Here is a 7,466-nt window from a genome sequence, read left to right as displayed (position 1 = left end):
GCTTGTTTATCACAAGAGAGAGAGAGAGAGAGAGAGAGAGAGAGAGAGAGAGAGAGAGAGAGAGAGAGAGAGAGAGAGAGAGGAGAGAGAGAAAGAGAGAGAGAGAGAGAGAGAGAGAGAGAGAGAGAGAGAGAGAGAAAATGCACGATTATCAATAAATTTGATCAATTCAGTGTAAAGAAATGTGTAATGTGGCTTTACCTTACTCTCTAGTGACATTTTCATGTTATCAGTGACACGTCACGGTTTATGCAATCAGCTTATGTCACAATTTGCTATTCTCACCCCTAGGTCTCTCCTCCACCCCCTTAGATACGTTACAACTATTTAATATAGCCACTTGCTATATAAAAAAAATAATTAATTAATCAATTAATAAAAAATGAAGCTGCGGACAAGATTCGAACGCCTTTCGTCCATCCCTCCCTGCTTTGCTTTATAATTACACTGCTCGCTTGTTATTCCTTCGTCGGCGTTGCTGATAAAAGTATAAATAACATAAATAGCCTTCTCTTTTATTCACTTGCTATATGCAATAGATCTTCAACCGCTGCGGACAGGATTTGGATTTCATCATATAATATACTCACTTAGTAAAACAAAACCTTTATACGTCGCTGCGGACAGGATTCGAACCTGTGCGGGCAAAGCCCATTGGATTTCGAGTCCAACTCCTTAACCACTCGGACACCGCAGCTCATTTTGTTTTGCGTCAATCATAGACTACTGATAAAAAATAATAAGGGATATACGAGCAGTCTTATTTGCATATTTTCCATCCGCTTTTCCCCAGGATCACAGATCTTAGAACAAATTATAAAAAAAAAAAAAAAAAAAAATGTGAGTGCGTTTGTGCATTTGGTGTTGGGGGTTTTTGTAAATCCCTTAGGGTGCTGCGCACTTTAGTGGTGTGTGTGTGTGTGTGTGTGTGTGTGTGTTGTGTTTGTGTGTGTGTGTGGTGTTGTGGGGTTTTTTGTGGGGTGTTGTGTGTGTTGTGTGTGTGGGTGTGTATTTTGGTGTGAAACGTGTGTTTATATAAAATACATACACACACCACACCCCCCACCCACCCCACACAACACACCCCACACACACACACAAAATATTTTAAAAATTTATATATAAAATTATATTATAAATAAAATTATTATATCCCATATATAATTATATACATATATTTTAAAATATATATAATAGAATATATATATTATTTTATAAAATATATTTTTATATTATAATAAAACCGCAAACCCTGTAAAAAAAAATGGCATAAAACCGTGACGCTTCCTCGTCAGCCATATTGAGCACCGCAAAGGGAAAAAACTAAGTTAATATTGTTGTGGAAATATTGTACAGGGAAGGCCCATGGGGAATTCCTATCATAAATTTTTTATCATCATTTTTAAATTGTTACTACAAATTATCACATCACGGGGGTTTGTTATTTTTTTCATTTGTTATCATTATCATTATCATTATTAGTACCATTATTATTATTACTGTCATCATTATTCTTGTTATTATCATTATAATAATAATAATGATAATAATCATTATTATTGTCATTTTTATTTTTTTGCCCTTTATCTTTTATTATTAGTATTTTTTTTATTGTTGTTTTGGGTTGTTTTTTTGTTTTTCCGTCGTCGTTGTTATTATTTTTCTTATTATTTTTTATTATTATCATTAATATTATCATCATCATCACCATTAAATTCCCCACCTGTACCTTATATCGAAGTTTATTTCACTTATACTCATGTCCAGAACCTTACCCATTTTCGCTTTTTTTTTTTTCGGCCTTTCCCTTTAAAAGAAATAAGGGTAAAAACCAGTAAATACCATAAAAAAAAAAACCCAGAACCCTGTTAAAAACTATTGTTTTTTCTCTATAAAAATTTTGGGGGCCGCCAAACCCATGCAAAATTTTATGAAATTTTTTTTTTTCAACTTAAAAATTTCAAGAAGAGAGAGAGAGGGGGGAGAACGGAGAGAGAGAGTGGGGGGAAGAGAGAGAGAAAGAAAGAGAGAAGAGAGGAGAGGGAGGAGGTATGATATAGAAGAGTAGAAAATGGTTATGGGAGGTATAGATATAGATAGTTTAATAGATAAAAAAATATAGATAGATATAGATAGATATAGTTTAAAAAGAATATATATAGATAGATATAGATAGATAAGATATAGATAGATAAAAGAAAGAAAAATATAGAAAAGATTTTAAATAAAAATTTAAATTTAGATAGATATAAAAAATAAAAGATAATATAGATATAAAATTAGATAAAAATAGTTTATAATAAAATTTTGGTTTAAAAGATTAAGAAAACAGGGTTTTAAATTAGCTTTTAAACCCCTGGCACTGTCTTTGCGAGCGATGTTAGACTTGGTCGATTGTCGTTCTCACAAAGGAAAATAGATGATTAAAACAATAAAAGATGAAAGAAAAAAAAAAGGAAAAAAAGAAAAAAGAAAAGAAAAAACTTTTCCTTTTTAATGAAGATTTAAAAAAGACATATCGATTCCCGAAAAGATATTTTTCCGAAGCATTCATTCTAAATCTCTATTTAAAATTGACTTTTTTACTGTTTGGGACTTAAATCTACTTGACTATATATATTTTTGATATATATTTTATATATAAAATATATAAAATATAATATTATATTTATATATATATATTATTTTATATTAATAAAATAAATTTTTCCAACATAAATTATAAAATTTAATAGAAAATGAGGATAAAACCATCAGGTTATTTATTTATTTATTTTTTAACAAGATAGTAAGTGTATTCTGCGCATTTCTTTAATGATTTTGAAACTGATAGAAATTGTATGCAGCATTGACCGAAAGAGGGAGGGAGGGAAGGTGTGTGTGTGTGTGTGTGTGTGTGTGGGGCAAATAGATAGATAGTTTAGATAGAAGAGAGGAGAGAGGGAGAGAAAAGGGAGAAGGGAGAGAGGAGGGAGAGAGAGAGAGGGGGAAAAAGAAAGAGAGGAGAGAGAAACAATGACAGACAGTTTGGGCAGACAGACAGACAGACAGACAAACATACAGACAAAGAGACAAACAGACAAACAAACTGACAGAAAAACGTACATATTCTCATTAAAACCCCTTTTCCTTTTTGTTTTAAAAATTTTTGGCCCATTTCCCCTTCTGACGCAGCGTTTTCCCCAATAAAAAATAAATAATTCACCAACCCCCCCCCTCATACTTAAATTTTAAAAAATACCATAGCCATAAAAACCCTTTTTAAATAATCACAAACCCCAAAATTTTTCGTTTCCCAAATCTTATTAAATTTTTTTAAAAAATTTTTAAATTTTAAAAATTTTTTACAATAATTCATTATAAAAAACCCTTTAAAATTTTAAAAAAATAAATTTATTTTTTCATAATTTTACCCTTTTTTGGGCCTTTGAAGCGATTTTTAAATTGTTACTTCGCTTTTTTTTTAAATAGGATTTATTTTCATATATATATATTTTTTTTTTCATATGACATAAAATATCCAACATATTATATTATTTAATTTGATTTACATACCTGATCTATCTTCTTTTTTGGCTAGATGGGGGGCTCCTTTAAATCTTATTTTTGCTTTAGCTTATGTTTTTTCATTTTTTTTTTCAAACTTTTTTGAGGGGAAAAAAGAGGGTTTTTGGCAAATGAAAAAAAGGGTTTACTGTTTTTCCTTCCCCTTTCACGATAAGGGTAAAATAAGCTTGATTTTCCAAAGTGAGTATTCGTTTTTCTTACTTTTTTCCCGCCTTCATTCCTTTTCTATCTCTGTCATTTTTTTCTCTTTCTTTTTTTCCCCTTTTTCCCTTTTTTTCTTTTCTTTTCTTTCTTTCTCTTTTTTCTTTCCTCTTTCTCCCCCCTTTCCCCCTCCTTCCCCTTCTCCCCCTTTTTCTTTTTTCTCTTTCTCTTTCCTCCCCTCTTCTCTTTCTCTCTCGTCCCCCTCTCTTCTTTTTCTTTCCTTTTCCTTTTCCCCTCTTTTTTCTTTTTTTCCTTTTTCCTCTTTCTCTCTCTCTCTTTTTCTCTTTCTCTTTCTCCCCCTTTCTTTTTTCCCCATTCTCCTCTCTCTTTTTCGCCTCGGGGGTCTCTCTCTCCCCCTCTTTTTCTCTCTCCCCTCCCCCTCTTTTTTTCTCTTTCCCCTTCCCCTTTTCTTTTTTTCTTTCTCCTCCTCCCCTCTCCTTCCTTCCCCCTCCTTTTCTCCTTTTCCCCCTCTCCTTTTCCTCTTTCCCCTTCCCCCCCCTCTCCTCTCCTCTCTCTCTTTTTCCCCTCTCTTTTTTCCCCTTCCTCTTTTTTCTCCTTTTTCTTTTTCTTTCTTCCCCTCTCGTCCTCCCCCTCTCTCTCCCCGTTTTTTTTCTTTTTCTTTTTCCCCTTCTTCCTTCTTTTTTCTTTTTTTCTTCTTATTCCTTTTTTCCCCTTTCTTTTTTTCTTTTCCCCCTTTTTCCCTTTTTCCCCTCGTTTTTCCTACCCCCCTTTTAAACCTCTCTTCTCCATCCTCTCCTTCCCTTCTCTCTCTCCCCCTTCCTTTTTCTCCCTTTTCTCCCCTTTTCTCTTTTATTTTCCCTTTTCTTTTTTTTCTTTTTTTCTTTTTTTCCCCTTTTTTTTTTTCTTTCCCTTTTTTTTACTTCCCTTCTTCATTTCTCCTAAACCCCTTTTCTTTCCTTTTCCTTTTTTCTCTCTCTCTTTCCCCTCTCTCTCTCCCCCCCCCCCCTCTCTCTTTTCTCTCTCCCTTTTCTCTTTTCTCCCCCCTCTCTCTCCTCCCCTCTCCTTTTTCTCTTTTCTCTCTCTCCCCCCTCTCTCTCTCCCTTCTCTCTCTCTCTCTCCCCTTTTCCCCCCCTCTCTCTCTCTCTCTCTCCCCCCCCCCTTTCTCTTCTCTCCCTCCCCTCTCTCTCCTTCCCCCCTCCCCCCTCTCTCTCCCCCCCTCTCTTTTCTTTTCTCTCTTTTCTCCCCCTTCTCTCTCTCTCTCTCTCCCTCTCTCTCCTCTCGCCTCTCTTTCCTCTTTTTCTCTCCCCTCTCTCCTTTTCTCTCTCTCTCTCTCCCCTCTCGCCCTCTTCTCCCGTCTCCATCTCCTCCCTCTCTCTCCCCTCCCCCCTCTCTCTCTCTCTCTCTTCTCTCTCCTCTCCCTCTCTCATCCCCCTTCCTCCCCTTTTCTCTCCCTTCTCTTCTCTCTCTCCCCCCCCTCTTTTCCTTTTCTTTTCGGGGGGGTTTTTCTCCCCATTTCTTTTTCCCCCCTTTTCCCCTTTTTTTGGGTTTTCCTTCTCCTTTTTTAATCTTCCCCGGGGCCCCTTAAAGAAGGGCCTTTCCCCCCTTCCCCCTTTTTTTCTTTCCCCCCTTCCCCACCCTTTTCTCTATTCTCTTGCTCTTCCTTTTTTTTTAAAATTTCCCTTTCCCTTTTTTTCTCTTCCCCCCCCTCTCTCTCCCCCCTCCCTTCTTCCCTCTTCCTTCTCTCCTTTCTAGAACAAAAACGGGGGTTTGAAACAATCATAAAGAAAAAAAGAAATAATTTGAATGAACAAAAATTCTGATACATATGGTCACATGGTGGTTCCGTGGTGAAGGAACAAGGGTACCTTATATACAGTTGTGTGTAAGAAGAGAGTTATGGTGTTTACAAACTAAAAAGGTTCATGATAAGGAGACAAAATTGCTGAGTATTCACAAAACATAAAATCATTTCGAATATCAATAAAGATAGCGATAACATATTTAGTGATTCGGAATAAGCATTATCTGACGAACATTTTGAGTATAAACAACACATAATTGTACACACAGACATGAGAATAACGTCATGGGAATTGTTTACAAGCAATAAGGGTGGGATTAGCGTGTTCTAAGGTCAATTTATCAATTGTCACGGCTGTAGACCTGTTGGGGTCGGCTGAGGACAGTGGAGTTATTAAAAGAGAAGGCACACATGGCTTTTCTGGTATGTGAGGCGTAAAGATCACGTATCCATTTCACTACACTCTCTCTCTCTCTCTCTCTCTCTCTCTCTCTCTCTCTCTCTCTCTCTCCTCTCTCTCTCTCTCTCTCTCTCTCTCTCTCCCTCTCTCTCTCTTCTCTCTCTCTCTCTCTCTCTCTCTTTAATTCTTCCTCTATCCTTTTTTCTGGTCTGATGAATTAATCGACTTCATTTTATATTTTGTATTTCTTATCTATCTTTTTCTCAGTTTCGCTCTATAATTGCCTCACTACACCTGAGTCTGTTTTATGCAAATTTGTTCGTCGTTCTCCGTTAACAAATTTCCATAAAAAACGTCCTTTTAAGATGAAAGAGCAGTTGGCAATTGCTTAGTGTGACGTCATCAAAGCTCCTCCTTTTTTCTGGAAATTAATTTTGGTTCTTTGGCGATCTCCTTCAAAATTACTTTCAGATTAAATTTATCTGTGTAGGAGTATTTTCAGTGCTGGTAGAAAATAGCTTTTGACATTATGAAAATGGGACATATCCATCTATTAAACCTCTGACGATAGACAAACGCTCGAACCTCAAGTCTGTAAGAATTAGTGTACTGTATTATAATAATATAAAGTAATGTAATATTAACTCTATATATATATGCGCTTTGGAAACGTTGAGACAGATTTGAAATTTGTTAAATAGAAATACTGAAAAGATTTGTCAGGAGATACTTGCAATTATTATAGTACACACACACACACGCGCGCACACACACACACACACACACACACACACACACACACACACACACACACACACACACACACACACACACACACACACACACACACACACACACACACACACAGGCGTATATATATCCAATTACGCAATGCCAGTGACACGTGTTTTGCTAAGCGCTGTCATTTTTCATTACTTTATGCCTCGCTTCTTAGACAGTTTGCAATGCTTCTTTTTCAGGCTTCGTAAAGTCCCCTTATCCACAGTCTATTATAATCAGTAATAATGATGTAGGCGCTAGTAGTTCATGTATCAAAGCCTGTATGAATAGTAGCTCATACAGACCTTTCTCAGTGTGTATGTGTGTGTGTCTCTTTCTTCCTATGTCTGTCTGTCTGTCTGTCTGTCTGTCTGTCTCTCTTTCTCTCTCTCTCTCTCTCTCTCTCTCTCTCTCTCTCTCTCTCTCTCTCTCCCTCCCTCCCTCCCTCCCTCCCTCCCTCTCTCTCTCTCCCTCCCCCCTCTCTATCAGCTTGGCTCCCCGTTATCGGCTGGATTTTATCAAATTTCCGATATCTCAGACTGAGATTTTTGTTCAGATCCAGCTGCTCTTGAAAATTGTGCAAAAATTATGGTTAGAAAAATAACGCCACCATCTTTCGATAATTGACGTAACGCGTAAATCCAAAATGGGCTTTCGTTGAAAATTATATCATAGCTGCGGTGTCCGAGTGGTTAAGGAGTTGGACTCGAAATCCAATGGGCTTTGCCCGCACAGGTTCGAATCCTGTCCGCAGCG

The 7,466-nt window shown here is 36.6% G+C and overlaps 2 non-coding genes across 2 annotated transcripts; one reads left to right on the top strand and one right to left on the bottom strand.

Annotated features, from left to right (window-relative positions):
• Positions 1-615: 615 nt before the first annotated feature.
• On the bottom strand, positions 616-697 carry Trnas-cga. Its single transcript has one exon. It is a non-coding gene; the product is annotated as a tRNA-Ser (tRNA).
• Positions 698-7,384: 6,687 nt separating this feature from the next.
• On the top strand, positions 7,385-7,466 carry Trnas-cga. Its single transcript has one exon. It is a non-coding gene; the product is annotated as a tRNA-Ser (tRNA).

Source organism: Penaeus monodon, chromosome 16, assembly GCF_015228065.2.
Source record: "Penaeus monodon isolate SGIC_2016 chromosome 16, NSTDA_Pmon_1, whole genome shotgun sequence".
Taxonomy (NCBI): Eukaryota; Metazoa; Arthropoda; class Malacostraca; order Decapoda; family Penaeidae; genus Penaeus; species Penaeus monodon.
The sequence above is the reverse complement of the archived record's forward strand: the minus strand, read 5'-3'. Positions and strand labels throughout refer to the sequence as shown.